We start from the raw sequence: 22348 nt of genomic DNA on the forward strand, positions 1-22348 counted from the left end.
AATTACCGGGAGCATTTGTAAAAAAAATTGGCAGGAGGCGCAGGTGGCACACTGATTCAAATTAAAGGTGACGGCGACAAATGCGACATGCGTGGAAAGGCTAGGCAAAGACAGTTAAATACAGATAAGTGAGGAAGGCTAACTTTGCGTCAATGACAGGAGCAGAGTTGTCACTATCACGCTTCGCTACTGTTGGAAGCCATTCGAGTGCCCTGTTTAAGAGCCATTAAGTCATTAAATTTAAATCGAATTTGCTGTTTCTTTTCAGGGAAGAAAAAAAAACATTAGGGGCACTGTTGTTAAAAAGATGCTGTAATGCATTTTTACCAAGAACTGCGGGTACATAGGTGCCCTACGCCTGTCAGATGGAGTCGTGTTATATAAAGTGGAATTCACAGCAGTAGCAGGTGACCTGGTTTAAAATAGCAGCCGAGAAGAAAAAAAGTTTCCTGAAAGTAGGAAGTCTACTTCCTCATAGTGCTTACAGTACCTGTGAAGTGACCCGTTAGCACTGAAAAATGATGCGTCTTTGGAGTATTAAACAACCGAATCACTTAAAACTGTACAGTGTTGCTGGCTTTTACTGCGTCATTGACGTGGCTCTAATACTAAAATAGCTTTTTGTTGCAAAATACAAAAGTAGTCTTTATTTTTGTGTTTTGGCACAAACTGTTAGATGGGTAGGTTTAAGCTCTTTTGGAGCAGGTTAAATTGTCAAGGATACAAAAGTAGGTGTAGCGTTTAAGACTAAACTGGCTTCAGTATATTATATCATGGTTGGCACTGTGTGTGTGTGTGTGTGCATCCATCCAAGTGTTGTGGGCCAGACCTGGCTCCAATGATTTATTACACTGCTTGAAGGGATTTGTACTTTCATGAGGTCACATGAGTAGCATGTCAGTCAGGCATAGCAAAGTGTTCTCTTTGGCCCTGCTGGCAATTGGTAGGCATGCCAAAACAGAAAGAAAGAAAAAAATCCTGTTTCCAGCACATATTCAGGTACACCAGCAGGTACGCAGTCTTACACCCACACCCACACAGTTACAGAACCAAATACTGTAATCCAGCTTAGCACTGCTTTATCACCTGAGCAGGAGGCAGACGTTATGCAAATGCACGTAAGATATTCCAGAGGCACGTCAGCTTAAGCCTGCCTTTAAAATGTCTTTTGAGAGGTTAATTCTATGCAAATAGAGCATCACGAGTTGAAAAACGAGATGGGTATTTTTCTAATAACACTAAGAGGAAGCCACTTAGATGCAAAGTGGAGTCTTTCAGATTGACCTGGGGTAATCATTACGAGCCTAAAGGTAGTACAACGTTTTTTCTTTTGGCCAACATTAATCTGCAAAATTCAAATGAAAATTAAACATAGCTATGTTCATTTGCATGCTCTTTTCTTAATGTGCATATTCCTACCAGATGTGAATTTATATGTTTATTGATGATGCACTTGATGAATTTGAAGATACAGTCACCATAGATTTGTTTTTACGGCTTTCTTATGTGCACCTTCAGGTTTCTTTCATCATTTTGTTTGCAATATTAAAATAGTGGGTTACAAAAAAAGCTGTAAGCTGGAGACGATGTTTTACAGTTTTAAAGTGAACAAAGAAAATCTGATTATATCAAACATATTTATATACGTATATAAACATATATATTATTTTCTGCTTCTTCCGTATGTAACTGCTCGCATTGTTGAAAATAGTACATGAAAGTGATGCTAATATTAGAATTATCCACCGATTCCTTTTGCTAATAAAGAATAGACAGAGTCAGCCTGGCAGGCTATATGCACACACTCATGTGGTTTGTATTCTTATCTCAGTTACTATCTCATCTTCTAGGTGGGGGCAAAGGGGGCATTAATTTCACTGGTGTGTCGGTGAGGTAAAACCGCAGTATCGGGCAGCATGTTGGCACCTGCGTGATCCCACCAAAGAAGCCTCATTACTCGGTGAGTCGGATAAATGTTCTTTCAGTTCATGCAAGGGCATCTGTTTTTGGATTTTCTATATTAAACCTAACCTTTTTGTCAGCTCACTTTTCAATTAGTTCGTTGTCATTCATCTTAATGATAAAAGAAGCAGAAGAATCGCTCTCACAACTTTAAGCTGCTAATGGATAAAACTGCAGCAGAAGCTCTCCACACCACGTCATTGACTTTGTTTTTAATTGAGTTGTGGCATTTGAAAAGTATAAAAGGAGGAATATGATAAGGTTATTTTTTTGCTAATTTTTCTCATGTGCTCATTTTTTGTGTTATTCGTTACAGAACATACAGAGTACACTTGAACTTTTTATTTAAAATGATATAAAGTACATCTGCATCTTTAAAGAAAACTACAAAATGTTTGAAGAATTAGCCTAAACTCTTTTACTCCTGCATTTTAAGACACTAAAAGTTTTACTACAATGTATGGCTACACATCAGAGGTGGGACCAAGTCATTGTTTTGCAAGTCTCAAGTAAGTCTCAAGTCTTTATCCTCAAGTCTCAAGTCAAGTCTCAAGTAATGTCAGGCAAGTCAGAGTCGAGTCTCAAGTCACTGGTGTAAAAGTCCGAGTCAAGTCACAAGTCTGAAACTTTGAATTTCAAGTCCTTTCGAGTCTTTAAAAAAAACAAACGAAAAAATAATGTTGCAGTTATGCTAAATGTAAATATTAGACCATGTAATTTTAAAATCTGTGTTTTTCTCAACACATACAAAATAGTGAACTTAGAAAATATACACAAATTGTGAAATTGCACCTCTTTAAAATGCAGCTCAATTAAACTTAGCTCCAAGAATAATTTTCACCGACAGTTCTGAGATAAGCTGCATGTTATTCTTGGATGCGGTTGTAGGACCAGCTTTAAAATCGCATGACAAAAATATCATACACATTAAAAAAAACTGTATCACCAACGTAGCCTGGAAAACATTTGCTAGTTAGATGAAGTCAGCTATCTCATCTTAGCATATTTATATGCATATTTATAATTATACAGTTCTTGGAGTGAGTGCATACACTCATGAAGTTTAGTAACTTCAGGTCACTGCAACAAGCCCAGGTACAGTTTACCGACGGATGGGTGCAGGACCTTGAAATGCACCGTGTAGAACGAAAGACCATCGTACGTATCATAAGTTTACCAGTCTCACAAATCGTCTTCATAAATACACATTCGTTAACCGTTTATTAATATAACCTTTGAGCTCAACGGTAATTAATTAGTAGTGGAAATAATTTCTGGTAGCATCACAGAAATGTAGCAGTGACAATAATATTGTATGCTGTAATCGTACTGGGCAATTAGTGATACAAAAAACCTGTTTTATCCTGTGAATAAAAGTATGTGTTTTTGTCAGTGTACCATAATAACAGAAGCGAAACGCAATATTGTGTCAGGACAATTTACTATTTATGCACAATAAATAAAGGAGCATAGCGCGACAATTTCTGTTCAGCGCCAGACTTGCTTGTAACCTATATCACCAATTATGTTAAGAAAAATGACGTATTAACTACAATAGAAGACTTGCCTTCGTGTAAATGCTTGGAGCAGACTAACCTGTGAGCTGGAGGGTTCTGGGACGTTATATTTGATCTTTGAATGGCTGCAATCCAGTCGCCTCTTTGTTACTTCGGAAACATGGCTCGAACAATTTCTCTTCAACGACGTAATCCGATAACAACCGATCTCTTTACCCGTCAGCTTCTCGTGGCTGTCATGCGACCGGCTATTGCAGTTAATAATACAACGGCTTCTTGACATTTTTGTGTTTCTTTTTATCGCTGTGTGACTGATTTTAATTGAAAGCCTGCGTGCGCTAGTACCGCTTGCCACGAGTTCCCAGAATCCTTTGCGGTTCTACCCGTGAATGACGTCACATTTTCAATCTCCATATAATATGCATGTTAAATTTTATATTTGGGGTAAAATATCAAGTCTTTTCAAGTAAACCGGTTCAAGTCCAATTCAAGTCCCAAGTCATTGGTGTAAAAGTCCAAGTCAAGTCACAAGTCTTAGAACATTTTTTCAAGTCAAGTCTAAAGTCATAAAATTAATGACTCGAGTCTGACTCGAGTCCAAGTCATGTGACTCGAGTCCACACCTCTGCTACACATATTTCTCACAATGAAAACAATTTGAAAACAGTTACTTTAAAATATTCTGTCGTTAAGTGATGACATGATGAATCCTACTTCCGGGTAGAGCAGGGCGATATGGCCAAAAATATTTATCACGGTATATATTTGAAAATTTGCGATAACGATATAACCGACGATATAATTGATGCGAGACAAAATACAACTCCACAACATTACTAGCGCAAAAAGACAACCTTCCATTTATTTTCACTTAAACAAGAAGCTGGTTTTTATGTACATTAAAGCTTTATAAAAATGTAACAGTGCAAATGCAAATTCCTTGCTGAAAGTTTAACCAAAAGGCATTTCCAGTAGAAATGGGCTGACATATCCTGAGCATAACCATGTATAATATCCACTGAAGTTAAAAAGAGGTGCTTTGCAACATTAAACTGCAGTGTGCAGTACGCATTTTTCGGACCATAAGGTGCACGGGATTATAAGGCACATTAAGCGAAACAAAGCAGTCAGATAAATCAAACTTTATTAAACTCATTCTTCTTGCTTCCTCCACTTCTGTACCATTGATTCATTAATGTTGAATTCTCTGGCAGCTGCTCTATTCCCATGTTGCTGCAGTATATTAATGACTAACCTCGTATTGTGGATGGATTATCTCAGTTGTTCTCCTGACTGAAGTTTGGTCCGTTTACAGCATCCTGCCATGCGATTGCATTTGTCTCTAACCATGAGGAACCTTCACGTTAACTTTTATAAGTGGAAAAGTGTTAGCGTTCGTCCTCCAGCTTCACTGTTTATGTTATGCTAACATAGCTGTGTCGCTAGCGATCACGTAGCACATCATTATATACCAGCTAGCCCAACTTCAGTAACCCTACAAACGTCACTGCTGTTTAGTTTCCTGTCTTCATTTATGTTGGAAGTGATAGCAGAGCTGTACGTTTGATTTTTTTCAGAAATCTCTCAGTCAGAACATGCAATATCATGCTTAGGTAACTAGCGAGCTAACTTCCGCTAGCTTCCTGCTAACTTCTAACTCCGTTAAATGTAATAACTTTTGTTTTCATGGATGCCTGGAAGTTAAACTTCATAGTTACACCTGGTAAAGCAGCAATGCTGATCGTTTTATTAAAGATGAAAGAATTTAGACAGTTTTTAACTCTAAGTGATGCTGCAGTGTTGTTTGACCTGAAGAATACGGAGTTTAGGACCCAGATTACTCCCAGATTTAAGAGCATCTTAGTCCGACAAATATGACAATGACAACGGCCGCTTGCATGTTCTGCAAAAAATGTGCTTTGTTGTGTATCTGATGGACAAACACCAAACCAGTTCCACATCACGGAAGTTGCACCATTTTTACAAACCAATTCTGGTTCATCTGTTTCACTCAACAATCGGCCATGTGCGTATGAAAACAAAGGCACTGCGCACGCGCGTTTTACTCCCATTCTATCGCGATATTTCATTTTCCTATCGTTGCCTAACATTATACCGGTATTACCGTGAACGGTATAATATGGCCCAGCCCTACTTCCGGGCCTAAAGTAGTCTGCGTTTAATATGGTTTTTGTGTTGTTAACATGTTTAATGTTATGTATTTTCTTCTATTTAATCTCAAAAAGCTCCTAAAACAGTCAGTTATCCCTGTTGACCTCCCTCGGCTTTTATTACCGCTAATCATTTATTTAAGCTCAGTTTTTAAAACCTTAGGATGTAACTACAGCCCAGCCCATGCAGCAGTATATGAATGACTAACCTCGTATTGTGGATGGATTATCTCAGTTGTTCTCCTGGCTGAAGTTTGGTCCTTTTACAGCATCCTGCCATGCGATTACATTTGTTCCTGACCACCGAGAACACTCACGTTAACTTTTATCGAGTGGAAAAAAAGTTAGCTTGTTTATATTATGCTAACATAGCTGTGTCGCTAGTGGTCATGTAGCACATCATTATATACCAGCTAGCCAAACTTCAGTAACCCTACAAACATCACTGCTGTTTAGTTTTCTGTCTTCATTTATGTTGGAAGTGATAACAGAGCTGTACGTTTTAATTTGTTTCCAAAACCCTGCAGTCAGGACATGCTATATTGTATTTAGATAGAAGCTAGCGAGCTAACTTCCTGCTAACTTCTAACTCCGTTAAATGTCATAAATTCCGTTTTCATGGATGCCTGGATGTTAAACTCAATTGTTACACCTGGTAGAGCAGAACGCTGATCATTATATTACAGATGAAAGACTTTAGACAGTTTTTCAACTCTCAGTAATGCCATAGTGATCGTTTGATATATGGAGTTTAGGCCCGGACACGGCTAGTGACGTCAGACTTAACGACCGAATATGTGAAATGGGACAAGATTTAGTGATTTAAGGCTGATAACAAGTACGTGAAAAGTTGTGCATAATCAGCATAAAGTTGGTTTAATCAGCTTTGTACATACTGCAAAAATGCAAACGTAACACAGAAAGTCTGCTTAACATCTAAAATGAATATTAACTATGTCATAATTCAACACAGAAAAAAAACAATGACTCGGGCAATATAATGACCATAATATCTGATATAGATAAGAACTACTGAAGCCTAAGATGTAGTTGTGTGCCAGGCCTGGTTGTTGAGCTCTCAGTAGTCTAGAAGGAGTAAACAGAAAAAGAAACAAACAAAGACACAGATAAAGACGAGAGCACTCAGAGAGCTAACTATCCCCGACAGGGAACAGCAATACTAAAACTGATGTTATTTATGCTGATGTCATCATTCGTAATACTGAAACCCCCAATAGTGACGTCTGCACTGTTTTCATAGATCATTTGTGCTGATGTCAGCATTGTTAATGGAAATCTAGTGTAGTATATTAATCTTTTGGTTTCAATATGAAGTCATGTAATGTTGTAATGAAAACATATGTTTTAAGGAGCTCAAGGAAGTGCTTATGTCTCCCAGTCACTGTTATATTGCTTAAAGTTTGAAGACGATCCAGTGGAAACTAAAGCCTTTTCCTAATGCTAAATGGACCAGTCTTATATAGCGCTTTTCTACTTTTTCCAAGCACTCAAAGTGCTTTACTAACTTGCCTCATTCATGTTTTCACACTCATTCGCATAAGCACTTTTTTCTATTTACCATTTACACACATTCAAACTCAGATGGATGCATCAGAGAGTAACTTGGGGTTAGTATGTTGCCCAAGGATATTTGGCAGACGGGGATCAAGCCACCAAACGTCCGAGTAGCAGGTGACCTGCTTTACCACCTGAGCGACGGCCACCCCAAATTCATGTGATCCTAACCTTTGACCTATGACCTTGAAGCATTACTTCTAATATGGTCTATTTTATTAATTTTACAAATATGATTAGAGCAGAGCTGTCTGAAATCCTTTGCCTGTTCAAGCTGTAAAAAGCTTGCAGATTTCTCAATTACTATGTCATTATGTGAAACTTTATGTCATCATTGTGATGTCTTAGGGTTTTGTACTGAAAAAATAAACACTGTGTTGTACAGCCCTCTCCATAGTCATATAAAAGATCAGTTAATATGGTTTCTTGCAATTGTTTTTCAAGGTCAGCTTTGACCTTGGGCATGAACAGAAAAGGTCAAGGTCAAATGCTTAGCCAGCCTAGTTGGTGTATTGTTGTGATGTTTCAATAAATGTCTTGTGTCCGTTCAGCCTCATCAACAGCAGAAAAGGCTTTTTTTTTTTTATTTAAATCACAATGTAAGATGTTTACATTGTGTGTGAATCACCTTTCAATTCAATTCAGTTTTATTTATATAGCACCAAATAACAACAACAGTCGCCTCAAGGCGCTTTATATTGTAAGGTAGACCCTACAATAATACAGTTGCTTGCAAAAGTATTCGGCCCCCTTGAACTTTTCCACATTTTGTCACATTACAGCCACAAACATGAATCAATTTTATTGGAATTCCACGTGAAAGACCAACACAAAGTGGTGTACACGTGAGAAGTGGAACGGAAATCATACATGACAAATAAATAACTGCAAAGTGGGGTGCAAAACATACAGAGAAAACCCAACAATCATATGACCCCCTATGAGCAAGCACTTTGGCAACGGTGGGAAAGAAAAACTCCCTTTTAACAGGAAGAAACCTCCGACAGAACCAGAGAACGAAAAAAATACATGAGAAAATAAGAAAACAAAACAAAGAAAGGACTAACTAAAACCTTAAATAAATGAGGTACTGTAGAGTATCATAGTACCTATGCAAGGATATCACAACAAGCTGTCAGCGATGAATACAAGATTACAGGCTTACAGCAACCTGACATAAAAAACAAGCTATTGCATATTTACACAGCATCATCATTTTCATCTCTTTAACTTAGTTGTATTGTCAAGAAGAGAAAAAACTACATACAGTGTTTTAGATGTTGGCGCTGCAACACAACAAAGCATAAAACAATTTTAACAGCTACCAGCTGTGCAGCATTGTAAGCAGCCAGAGTGTGATCGGGGCAAATTCCTAGTGTCATTTCCCACATTTAACCAGCATCTGATATACTAGAACCCGTTTTGAGGAGAGAAAATCCCTGACCCAAGCCTGCGCGGTGATGTAGCTGAAGAAATACATTCAGTGGGGTATAAATATTGCACAGTGAGTACATGGAGGGCTTTTTGGCCAATGAATTATTACAAAGTCCAGTGGCTTCGTGCCAGCCGCGGAGTATATCTCACTCAGCTTCACCCTGCAATAAGCTGTGACTGGGGAATTGTGGTTATAGTCACACCACAAATAAAGACCAGTGATACCAGAAATCCATCACATTCATCCCACAGGTTGTGTGCTTACATTTGGCCAGACTCAGCAATATCCAGTTAGCTAAAAGGGTGTAAATAACAATGAAAGTGCACACAGCAGGTGGTAGACAAAAAAAAGAGGAAAAGTTAATGAAGTTCCACTTTTTTTTTTCCTGTATTATCATTTTTTCCTTCTTTTTCTGTACACAAGAGGCACAGCGGCGTTAGCTAGTCAACATTTACAGGAGGCAGGAATGAGAGACAAACTATTTCCCTTGGTGATCAGCTTCATGATGCTTAGATAGATGGTGATCCCCGAAGCGAATAAAGTGTGCCACCCTCACGTTCTCGCTCTCAGAAGAGCAAATCTGGATGGCGACGATGATGGTGGTGATGATGATGAGTCTATTTGCTCAACATCAGTAGAACAGGGATGTGAAATTACTCCATGTTCGGATTTTTCCTGCTAAATCACTTTTCATTTGCACAAGATAATCACGTAACCTGGCGGAGCATGAAGTCGATAGTTAACACAGCTGATTGTACCAGCACAATGAGGTTAAACGAAGATCAAAATAAGTATTCGAAATGGAAAAAAGGGGGGAGGGGATGACTTTTGGATTGTCAAACCAAAGATATGTTGGGCAGGTTGGTGATTAGCAGCAATGCATAATCCCCAGTCTGCTGACATATTTCTTTTGGATACTGGCTGTCTGAAAAAGACAGATATGCAGTGCAGAATGGATCAAATCTGTTTCATGTCAGATAGCAGCTAGCGGTTTCTCAGGACAAATCTCTACTAAGCCACAAGCAGACTGGATTAGAGATTGAAGCAGTGACCACAGTGGATCAGGAGAATACTAAAAAGGTGCATTATTAAATGATTAGCGACAATTTCCGATAACCTCCAAATTACTTACTTAAATACAGCACATTCATAAGTCCCGCTGCCTCACTTGTCGTGATTGAAATGCTCATTCTTAAATATCGCATTTGTATTGTGATTATGAGGAAGCGAACATGGGAGATTCGTCTTATTCTCTGTGGAGAAAAAAAGCAGAATTTTGCAAAAGCCCTGAGCCTGTGCGCATGTTTAATGCAATGCGCAGGTTTGTCTCGAGGTGTTATGGATGAGGTGTTTCATGGGACCTGCTGCTCATTTAGTCCTGTGACAGGTAATGTTCTGGTGCTTTTTGAGATGTGGCTTAAACACACGCATACTGTTTGCTTGCAAAAAAAAGGAAAAAAAGAGGAAAAACATGAAGAAATGGAGCTGCAGCATCACTGGTCATGCAAATGGATAACCTCAGCTTTTTCTTTCATTAGTTAACATAGTGTAAACGTGTGCGGCAAACAATCTGCATACTTAATCCCACTGCAACCTCCAAAGGAAATGAAAGAAGAGTCTAAACGTGCGTCAGGATACACATGTTAAGGGAATGCTATCTCAGGACTTTGGACTGTCTATGAAACTTCAAACTGAATCATTCTTACACAGACAGATATTTTTCAGCCAAAGTGTGTTTTTGTTGCCAGCCTTTATCCAGCATTATATAACCACAAGATGGTGCTATGCATCACCGTTTGCCTTCCAAGCCTTCCCCAAGTCCCTCCACGTGAGGAGGCGTGATTCACCTGCGTCATTAGAATGACTGCTTTCCATTTAATAACTCAGTAAAGTCTCATTTGCATGAAAAATGAAACGAAATACATTGTTTTTGAATCGCTCGATCAGGATTGACCGTGATGCCAAACTAGTTATTTTAAATCTCAATCTTCAAATGACAAAAAGTTGCAGTCATTTTATTTAATCCAAGAAAAACTAAACATTAAACATTATCTACATTACATTTTCCATTTTCTCATTTCACAAAAAAAATCCCAAATCATCTAAATAAATCAAACTAAAACTAACATGAAGATGTGAAAACCACCAGAGCAAACTTGAGTTTTAAAGATTGTATTGAAAAAAGAAATATTGAATTAGTTGTCGGGCGACTTGCTTTCAGGGAAGCTTTATGTATGTGCGTAGCACGTGACAGGTTAAATGCATGTTTACATGCTTATGCAGTATAGAAGGAGATTAGATGGGGTGATAGTACAATTGAAATTACAGTAAAATCCAGTAGGTGGCAGTCTGTCAATACAGATTTTTTTTTAACACACCCACAGTAGGTGTGCCTCTCATCATCAGGAGAGGTTCCTTACTTGCTATGTCTCTGCACAGTATGACGGGTGAATGCAAAGTGACAGCGCAAATGAACTTTTATCGATGGTGTAATGAAACACGCAAGCTATTTGGATGTGGTGTGTGTGTGTGTGTGTGTGTGTTTAAATACATATATATATATATATATCATGGATTAATGGCTGCATGAGAAAGTCAGCACTCACACACACACCTCTGCAGTGTTTTTTCCTCCTTCATTTTCGCCCCTTATATCTCTTGCGCTCCATCTCTCACACTTGCACAAAGCTGAATGGCGTCACCACCCACCACTCACACTCACTCACGCGCGCAGACACACACACACACACACACACCTCCTCGCCATCTGTCTGTGCAGCAGCCCGTGTCTCTTGCACTGGGAGCAGTTGAGAGCAAGACAGAGAAAGTGTCTCTTGGCTCTTTAGTTCTGAATCCCACTTCCGCTCTTCTTTCTCCTGCTGTGCTGTTGTCTATCAAACGGTCTCACAGCATCACGCTGTGTGCTGATGAGCTCTCCGTGCCTTTGTAACACCTGTGTGCTTTTACTGTAACGAGAGCTCGTCTCAGCTTCAACCTGAGCCCCGTTTCCGGGCGAATGTTAAAGCTCAACAAAAGGAAAAACAAACAAGCCTGATTAGCTTGTTTATAATAAGTTTCATATTAATAGCACAGATGGCAGGATTACGCCCTCCAAGAAATATTTTTGGTAAAAGAAACCGTGGGACCGGCATGTTCCCCGTGACAGAGTGCAAGAGGAATGCGCACATTTTGGACATCGTTTGCTGCTATTACCTCTGCCAGAGTTGTAAGGAAGCAGAGTGAATTTCTCTGTGTGCTTCTTGATTTTATCGAGCAGCGTGAGTTTACGGTAAAAAAATAAATAAATAAAGCACACAAAGCCAGGAATGACAGCATCTTTACATAACAGAATGATTAAAATCCACAGGAATGCACATGATAGGTGTCATAAAGACTGTGTTTTCCCCTCTGTCTAAGAGTCCCTTCTCTTCATAGTAAATTTTCATAACCCTGCAACTTACCAGAAAGCTTTGTAGGCAGCTTAAGTAATTTGAACAAAAATGCATCACCTCTCTCCCCTCAGTCGCCTCCCTTTAGACAGCAAGCAAAAGTGCCTTCATAACGCTGCTATATTCAGCTGCGGTGATAAGAAATGGCAGCTATCAGCAAGCGGTCTGGAAGCTGCATATAACTGTTATTGTGTGTGTATATATATATAAAAAAAATTGATTTATGTGGCCTATCACTTAGGAGGTGCAAAATGTGGATGAGTATGGGCTAATATAATAATAGAGGATGAATGAGAGGGATAAAGAAAGGGCCAGGTGACGCCTCAAGAAGGAGAGCGAGATCAAAGGCAAAAGACGTTTAATAACAGCAAGAAATTCAATTTTCCAATCATCTTCTGTGGAGTTCACGTAATTAATTTCAGTTAGAAAAGAGAGAAAATCATTATATTAAGATAAAGGACTATATATATATATATATATATATATATGTATATATATATATATATATATATATATGTATATATATATGTCAGAAAGTTTGTATCAACTTCTGAGCACGATCACTTTGAATTTTTTTAAATATGCATCACCTTTCATCCAAGAATTCAATTCAATTCAATTCAATTTTATTTATATAGCGCCAAATCACAACAAAAGTCGCCTCAAGGTGCTTCATAGATACAGAGAAAAACCCAACATTCATATGACCCCCTATGAGCAAGCACTTTGGCGACAGTGCGAAGGAAAAACTCCCTTTTAACAGGAAGAAACCTCCGGCAGAACCAGGCTCAGGGAGGGGCGTGGCCATCTGCTGTGACCGGTTGGCGTGAGAGAAGGAAGACAGGATAAAAGACATGCTGTGGAAGAGAGACAGAAATTAATAACAGATATGATTCAATGCAGAGAGGTCTATTAATACATAGTGAGTGAGAAAGGTGACTGGAAAGGAAAAACACAATGCATCATGGGAATCCCCGGCAGCCCATGTCTATTGCAGCATAACTAAGGGAGGATTCAGGGTCACCTGGTCCAGCCCTAACTATATGCTTTAACAAAAAGGAAAGTTTTAAGCCTAATCTTGAAAGTAGAGATAGTGTCTGTCTCCCGAATCCAAACTGGAAGCTGGTTCCACAGAAGAGGGGCCTGAAAACTGAAGGCTCTCCCTCCCATTCTACTTTTAAATACTCTAGGAACAACAAGTAGGCCTGCAGAGCGAGAGCGAAGTGCTCTAATAGGGTGATATGGTACTACAAGGTCATTAAGATAAGATGGGGCCTGATTATTTAAGACCTTGTATGTGAGGAGCAGGATTTTGAATTCAATTCTGGATTTAACAGGATGAGGCTTCTCCAGTTCTAAAACCAAAAGGTGGAGAGTCCCAGGTATTTAAACCCTACTGGGAGTTGGCTCCTTTGGAGGTGTTCGCTGACCCACTATTAATCATCGCATCGTCGCAGGAGCCAAGTTGTGAAAAAAGGTGCAGGTCATTACCACCAGAGGTTTCAGGTGAAACCACGGTGAGACCTTGGCCCAACCTATCAGCCTAACTGATGCAAGGTGCAAGTTGGGGTTGAGTTGTTTTGACCAATCAGTAAAGAGACTGACTATTTTGGGCCCACAAGCTTTATCATTTGAATATGATAAACAAATAAAGATCAAATTACTCTGAATGTACCAAAGCAAACATCTAATATGTCCATATATTATATATATCAGGCAGCACGGTGGCACGGTGGTTAGCACTGTTGCCGCACAGCAAGAAGGTCCTGAGTTCAATTCCACCATCAGGCCGGGGTCTTTCTGTGTGGAGTTTGCATGTTCTCCCCGTGTCTGCGTGGGTTCTCTCCGGGTACTCCGGCTTCCTCCCACCGTCCAAAGACATGCAACTTGTGGGGATAGGTTAATTGGATAATCCAAATTGCCACTAGGTGTGAATGTGCGAGTGAATGTGAGTGTGAATGGTTGTCTGTCCCTGTGTGTTGGCCCTGCGACAGACTGGCGACCTGTCCAGGGTGTACCCCGCCTCTCGCCCTATGACAGCGGGGATAGGCTCCAGCGACCCCCGCGACCCTGAAAAGGATAAGCGGAAGCGAATGGATGGATGGATGGATTATATATATCTAATACTACACAGTCTACCATCGTTTATGAGTGTTTGATTTTCCCTATAAATCCAACAAGTGTCAAATGATCTCTAATGAAAACACCCACTAAGTGCAGTCCAAAATGATTTCATACCTACGCAGCAGCAAAGATAATCCCACATTTTCCAAAACAAAAAGCTAAAACCTCTTTAAGGACTTTGTTTGCAATCTTGTATAGATATAAATCCAAGCTACTTTTCTCTGTTGAATATCAGTCTCTGATGCTCATTAAATGTTGTATGGAGAAAATAGGCTTGGCGCTAGCAAGCAGCCTCATGTTTACCCATTGGCGCAGAGCTGGTGCGATGTCCAGACTTGTAAATCAGGCCCATTGAGGTAGCATAATGCCGATGATTATGACAGCCAGTCGCATGGGAGTGATAGAGGGACGTTGAGTTATGGACTTGGGGAGGATGCCCAGAACTGAAGAGTCTCGCAAATGCAGAAGCACTTTCACCAAAACACAAGTCCCCAGATGGGGACTAATGCTGCAGTTGGCGGCTGCACCACCCAAATGACTGCATATTAGCTGCTCAAAACCCGGCACACAGGATGGTGAAGGTTTTCCTTTTTTCCCCCCCTAAATTTCATAGTTGTGCCATTTTACTAAAAAATCTGAAAGAAAAAAAAATCACTTACTGAATACAAGAGCAACACACAGCCAGAGTATTTTGAAAGTGTTTTGTGTTGCACTGGCATGCGATGCATCACTTAACTAGATGACTTCAGCCAGGCGGATTCATTTCCATTCACTGTATTACTAAAGAATCTACTCTTTGCGTTCTGCTTTGTTCATTCTGCTCCTCTCCGCAGACCAACGATCATTCATCCCCATTGATCGTCAGCCATGATAATATAATCAGGCGTAAAGCACTGACAAGGCTGGCCGGTCCGATAGATCAGAGCTGCTGACAGCAGAGCTATGCACAGGTCATAAACCCTCACCTTCCTTGTTTGACCCCACATCAATTTGGCTCTTTCCAATATGAATGCAAATAACAATGCGTTTTTGGTGACATGTTTATGGTTATCTCTGTATCCCCCCTCTCGCTCCACCCGCTGCACCTAAATGTGCTGATGTTACTGAGCTAATGGGATTGAAAGAAGGTAACCTATTGCTCTGGAGTGGCCGGCACTCCACTCCCAAATACCTACTTTGAGCACCACCATTGCCCATGCCCATTTTTTGCGTTTGTTTGGGGTTTTTTTGCACAAACACTTACATATACAGTATATGCATACCTACATGTCCTCCGCCTCACTCACTTGTGTATGCATTGAGCTGATAAGTACTGCGGCTCATTTTCCCCATGGCAAAGCACAGTAAAAAACTGGGGAGTAATAATTGCTTTGGGGGGGTGGGTGGTGCGGCAATACGAGGATGGCTAAATATGCTTGATTGCCTCCTAAGCTTCAGTGCTGTGTAATGAAATATGGCTGCTGCAGACGGGGGCTCCCGTGCGATAGCTTTCTTGTCACTTTCTCACTTGCCTTTTTCTTTTTTTCTTTCCCCTGCAGCCTTTCACTCTTCGGCGCCGGCATTTTCATCTTTGCTTGCCCATTGCCGTCGTCATAGAACGGAGTGCGTCCGAGCATTTGTTGCCATTGAACGCTATCTTAGCTATAATGTAATAATTACGGAGGCCAAATCCGGCCTAATTGAGTATTCCTCCCCGGCATCAAAATGCCAGGCGCCTTAATATTCCTCTGTTCTACAATTTAATTTGTGGATTCATTAGCATGACCGGCGTGTATAGAGAGAAAGCTGATAAGAAGGAACCCGGCAAAACACACCGGTGATGAGGTCAGTTTGTAGAGGCCAGCCATATCCTCACCTGGGTAATTACGTTAATTTACATGTAAGAACCGTAAAACCGAAAACCTTTTTTTTAATGCAACTAAATGTCAGGTTAGCTTGTTTCCTTTAGCTTCTGCAAATAAAGAAGAGGTTTTCACACGGAAAATTGCCTCTGAGTCAGCGTGATAAGTGTCGGGCAGAGACACTACTTTGCTCGTGACATTCACAATTATCTTTGCTAATCATCCCATTTGACCGCTATAAAGTTCTACAATAATGTTTCAAAAGATAATGAGTCAAATTAAAACTCATCCAAAAAAAAGAGAAAGAAATGTCCCAGAACCAGCTCATTTTTATTGTAACCACCCAAAGCACATTTCTCCATGTTAGTTAAATAAGTAGCAAATCATTTACAAGAATATTAGTCCACAGGCTTGTATGGGCACAGCAGCATCTGCTAATGCATTTAGCAGGAAAATAGCCTGAGAAAATCTTCCGCGCACATTAAATAGACTTAAAAAGACTTTTTTTTTCTTTTTTCTTTCTTTTTTGCTTTCAGAATAACTAACAAGCCTAATTTGTTGTGCTACTTAAAGGAAAATGTAATCACACTTGTTTTCATAATTCACAAAGTCAATCGATAACTGCGGTTAAGTCATTCTCTACCGCACGCGCAATTTTCTCTTCCTTCAACTGAAATTTGGTTCAAAAGCACTTTTCTGTTTCTTAACTATACATTTTGTACATAATGGCGCCGAATACATGAACTAATTAAATGAACAGCATAACAATGTTGAAAAGCTCTGTATACAAAAATTCATGGTTGATTCATTTTTAGTAAGAGCTAATTGCGTTGTGTAGAGAAATGCTTTTCTTATACTTTTTCTATTTCTGTTTTTCTCGTGCATGTAGTTCTCTTTCCTGAGACGTCAACCACAGGATGAGGCCTGCGGCAGGTAAGAAACTGAGCAGAGTATCTTGATGCAAGAGGATTTTAACTGTTCTTTAAATATACATTTGTTTAAATTTCACACAGTACGTTAAGTCGGGGTTACTTTGTTCTACTTTCAAATTTGTGTATGTGAGCTGATAATGTTTCCAAATAACCATCTTTGTTTAAAAAAAAGAGTAAATTGCATGTTTTGAGTACAGAGACAGGCCCAAGAATATGTCAAGTGACATCAAATCAAGCGCTAAGCTGAATCTCGACTCAGCTCCATCTCCTGACCTGGATCGGGGCGGAGGAAACAGACTATATCTGGCAACCTAAACCTTTTTAAAGTGACTGAGAGTGTGAGGGAGACTGACTGGCACTGATGGGACCAGACCGGGACTGCGCGATGCCGTGCTGCACTGCACCCGGGCCTCAGAGCCTGATTGATAGAGTGTGATGAGACTGTCACTGAGCAAGGAGAGAAGCCGAGAGATAGGCTAGATGGAGGGAGGGAAGTGGGCTGACCAGGGGAGAGAGATAGAGAGAAATAAATCTGAGAACATGTGAAGGATGAAGTGGGGGAATGAAGTGGCTGGATGGAAGGTGGACATATGAAGGATGGGGAGGCGGAGCGCTGGGGGCGTGGGGTGGGGGGGGTTGATGTTGGAGAGGTGAGTCAGATACTGAGAAGCTTACAGCTTTGCTTCTGAGCGAGATATACTTGGCATAAACAGATTTAGTTGATATGAATATCTGCAAAAACAGGATAAAACTTTTAAAAAAGGCAAGAAGTTATTTTTATGCAAGCAAAAATATCACATGACAAATTGTGGCTGATATTTATTAGGGCTGGATTTACTCCATTTACTAAACAAAAACTTTTTTTTACATAATGGAAAAAAATCTTTTGTAACTTGCAACACAATATGTTAGCACTTGCCGTTATTTTTATTTCTTAAAGAAAAGCAAAGGTAAACAAAAGATTGGTCTGCACATATAGTATATTCTGATGGGCTTGGGGAATATTCTCAGACGTTCCAAGCAGCTAGCATTAGGCCAAGAGCTGGAGGTTGTGTGCTCCACAATGCCCCCTACTGGGCAAATCCAGCAAGTCATTATAGTAAAGTTAAACTAAACTAAAAACTAAATGTGAAAAGTTGATGAACATGTTAATTTAAGCTTTCAAAACGTTATGTGTTCATAATCTAGTACCTTTACTGATTTTCCTAAACTTTGCCTCTGACACGTGCACTCCAAACAATAATAAAAGATTGTAATTAAAATATTAATTTAAAAGAATAACACTAAAGTCATTAAAAACTAAATTGAAATATGAAAATCCTCTGAAAATTACCTGAACCTAAATTGAATGTAAAACAAAAAGTCAAAATTAAATTGAAGTAAAAGCTGATTTGAAAATTCAGAATGATAATAACTCTGCAGTGGGAGTTAATTGCACCACTAAGTTGAAAGACCAGCCTGGAAATAAATGAATGAATTACTGAGGATGGGTGCTAATAAATGCTCTTCAATAATCAGTGTGACCAACTTGAAACACGCCACAAAGTTGGGGATGAAATGGCGAAAATGTAGCTAATATATCTACTACTTCGGGATAACTTGTTAGCTAAGAAAGTCGTCAGAGGAAGACTGAAGTCTTACATACTTTCGCTTGCTTCTACAATATTACATCAACCATCCAGTGACAGGTTTCCACATCACTGCGTTTGCAACTTTCAAACCTGAGTGCTGGTGGCAGCACGGTGAGCAGCACTGTTGCCTTACAGCAAGAAGATTCCGCCATCAGGCCATGTTCTTTTTGCATGTTCTTCCCATGTTTGCGTGGGTTCTCTCCCAGATTTTACACATTTTTAGCACATTGTAGTATATCAGGTTTGATCATGAGAGTTCTCGTCTGTGCAACTTTAATTTCCAAAACTATATTTCTTGCACTGTATGTTGGCCATGTGAATATCCTAAATAGTTTATTGCCTTGTTTATCGGTTCATCAGCACCTGCTTTGGTCACAATATTAGATCTTGAGGACACATGGCATCTTGGCAATGAATGGACTACAGGCTGAGTTAAAGCCCTGTTCTGGGAATTCCACAGTTAGTGATTTTAGACTCAATAAAAGCACCATGTTTTAGTTTTATCCTTGCCTGAGGAAAGAAGGCTGACTCACCAGAACGCCAAAGTTATTATTAGTGCCTCACATGTGTGGAGAAAAGCTATGTGTATGTGCATGTCAGTGTGTGGAAGACAGAGAGAGAGAGACAGAGAGAGGCAGGCTGAGCCCTAGCAGTAGTGGTAAGTGCATGCAGGAGCAACATGAGGAGCTCTTATCTGCCGCCTGCCAAGCCCTGACCAGGGCCCTGACTCCTGCGCTCCCTCCCTCTCTCTGTCCGTCTCCAGCAGGGCTTCCCACTAGTCTTCTATTGGCAAGGCGGCCAGGTGAAATGAGCAATTCCCATTCAGGGACAGGAATGCTGCACAGACTCACCCTGTGAAATGGCTGCTCACTTTGGCAGATCAATGCACTCTCTTTCCCTTGTGCACTGCCACTGAGTGATAGCCAGGAAGAAAAAAGGAGGGGGAAAAATAAGTATGGGTAGAGAGACGGCAGAGGTGGTTTTGCATATGAGGTTGCACATGCACGAAAGTGTGTAGGGGGGGAGGCAGGGTGTTAGCAGGGCATTTAATGATATTTGCCATGGCTGCTCTGAGCGAGTGCTATTGGAGGAAAATGGGAAATGCTTTGCATATACTCAAAAAGACATGCAATATTGCTGTTCCTCTTTAAAAGAAAAAGTGCCGGTCCCCGTCCCACCGGATATGAGAATTTTCAGCTGCTCAACTGGAAATTTTTCCAATATGAATGATATTAGCACCAATCATATTAAAATGCTTAGTTGTGCCGAAATGAATTCCATACCTCTTCAGTGAGAGGCTCATATGTCAGACGTTTATAGCATAGCAGGTTTTAAACATAGGTTCAAAACTGTGAGATAAAATGTGCCTAATGTAGATTTATTCTCCAGCTCGTGATCGCACTCAATAGCCAGTGATTTTTTTTCTCCCCCAGCACACTGCATCTGCACTGTCTAGTACGCCTTCTTGCTCCTCACGGGTAATCTGTCCTTCCACATGTAATAAATCAGGATTTGAGGAGGGCTGGTGTAAGCCCAGCCAAAAATGAAATAACAACAAACTCTAACTGTTTATATAATGAAGAAAAAGTCATTCATAGTCATATTATATTGCAAAATATCTGTAATAATGCACAATTAATCTCTTTATTACATGGATAACCCACAGCAAAAAATGGCTTTTTTAAATATATATGTAATGGAAGTAAAAGCATTAAAAAGTTTACACAAATTCTGTCCACACTGTGCAAACACAACGTTTACAATCATCATGTTTGCTGCAGATGATTCTGTCATCGCCTTTGTGTAAGGCTAATATTTAAATAATCAGTCAGCGGCTGCGAAGAGGCCAGCGTTCGGCCAGATCTATTGTCCAAATGTCCAAACGAATCATAAAAAGCATCGTTAATACTCTGATTGTTTTGCTCTTTATTAAATAAACATGTCAAGAGCTTCATAAATCTTTTGCTCGCTGCACATCTGGACAAACACATTGGATTTCTGTGGTTTGAGCAACATGGCTGAATTACGTGTTTGACTCGTTCAAGAGTTGTGTATTTAATAAATGGGCAGTAGTTGTATAGTAGTTGTAATATTTTGCTCAGGCTTCATCAGAGTTCATAAACTCTGTGTCAAAATAAAACTGTGTCAAAGCACAAACATGTCCCTTCTTCACAGGAAAATCTTGAACATCCGCGTGGAGCTCAAGGGCAGATGAATGTATCGTTGTTACAGTATGAACACATTGAAAACTGAGCAGTCTGTGTTTGCCACGCTGTTTCAAAGAGTTACATTTTTGGAGTAGTGGCTATTGAGCAATACTGTTTTGAGGCAAATTACTACCATTTTCAATTCAGATGGCTGAATCATGATTCAAATGTAGAGCCTAATAAACCTTCTGCCCTTTATGCCAAAGAACAGTAGATTAAAGAATCCCTACTCAAGAGCTGATGTCTTGCAGGTTTTAGATGTGTCCTTGATCCAACACCGCTAATTTAAATGGCTAAATTACCTCCTCAACATGTCTTGTAGTTCTCCAGAGGCCTGCTAATAAACTTATCATTTGATTCAGGTGTGTTGAGCCAGGCTGAGATCTAAAACCTGCAGGACACCGGTCCTCGAGGCCTGGAGTTGGACACCCCTGCCCTACTAGAGGAAGAACTTGGAATTGGTCTTTGATGGACTAAATGTTACCAAGCAGTCTGCTTCAGTCTGTTTACCATGGGGGCAGTCTTGCACGTTTATTCCTCTTTTCCCATTATGCTGAGGATACTGTATTTTGCTACCATACTGAGTATAATTTCCCAGTTTGGTCTAATTTTGTCTTGGTGTCATTGTTATAGTCTATAGCAGCGGTCCCCAACCGGTTTAATGTCAGATAATATTTACATGGACCGGCCTTTAAGGTGTAGCGGATAAATACAACAAAATAAAATGATACGACCAAGACAAAAACGGTGGTATTTTGTAAATATAATAATAAACGCAAATTCACTGTGTGATTGTGTAACTTTATTAGCAGCGTCCTCCTGAAATGTGCCAACAACATCAAGAGTAACATCCTCCTCTCTGCCCCTTAATGCTCTCTGGTCGCTATGGTAACGCATAAATATTTCTTTCAAAATAAGACGCACAACTACAACATGGGAAAAGACCCAGGGAAACCGAGTTAACGATAAAAACCCTGAAAACTTCAACTCTCGCGTCCCGGTACCAAACGACTCACGGCCCAGTACCGGTCCGTGGTCCGAGGGTTGGGGACCACTGGTCTATAGAGTTCCTGTAAGCACAGCAAACAACTATAAACCTCAGCCTAAGTACAGATTAGGCTATTATAAATGAAATCACCTTATTCCCTATTGTACTTCATGAAGGAGTGGTAGTCTCTAAGCAATCAGACCACACCAGATTCATTAAAGTGTGCTTGCCAAATCTGTGCTGACTTACAATGACATACTGAACAAATTGAAAAAAAAAAAAGCAATACCTTAATGAAAAAGCAATTCATTAAGGGTCTAGTTTGAACCAGGAAATACACGAGCACTTGAACTAAATTTCCTTCTGCGTATCACATAAGAATAAAGCTTTTACAGCGGTGTCATAATTGAGCTTTAATCATTTGTTAGAAAACATACGCCGATGTGTAGAGATGAAGTACAGTTTTACAATTTAATTTCACACACTTATATGTCCCAATAAATTCCTACGGAGGCT

At 39.9% G+C, this 22348-nt stretch overlaps 1 protein-coding gene across 30 annotated transcripts in view; it reads left to right on the forward strand.

Moving 5' to 3' along the window:
* The window catches only part of ptprda (protein tyrosine phosphatase receptor type Da), a 416134-nt gene that overhangs the window by 167396 nt on the left and 226390 nt on the right, over nt 1-22348 (forward strand). For all 30 annotated transcript variants that reach the window (XM_012919961.3, XM_076881859.1, XM_076881856.1 and 27 more), the window contains exons 6-7: nt 1851-1960; nt 16964-17007. The gene's annotated coding sequence lies outside the window, so the exon portion shown is untranslated. The remainder of the gene's footprint in view (nt 1-1850; nt 1961-16963; nt 17008-22348) is intronic.

Source organism: Maylandia zebra, linkage group LG3 (genome assembly GCF_041146795.1).
Source record: "Maylandia zebra isolate NMK-2024a linkage group LG3, Mzebra_GT3a, whole genome shotgun sequence".
In the NCBI taxonomy this organism is placed as follows: Eukaryota; Metazoa; Chordata; class Actinopteri; order Cichliformes; family Cichlidae; genus Maylandia; species Maylandia zebra.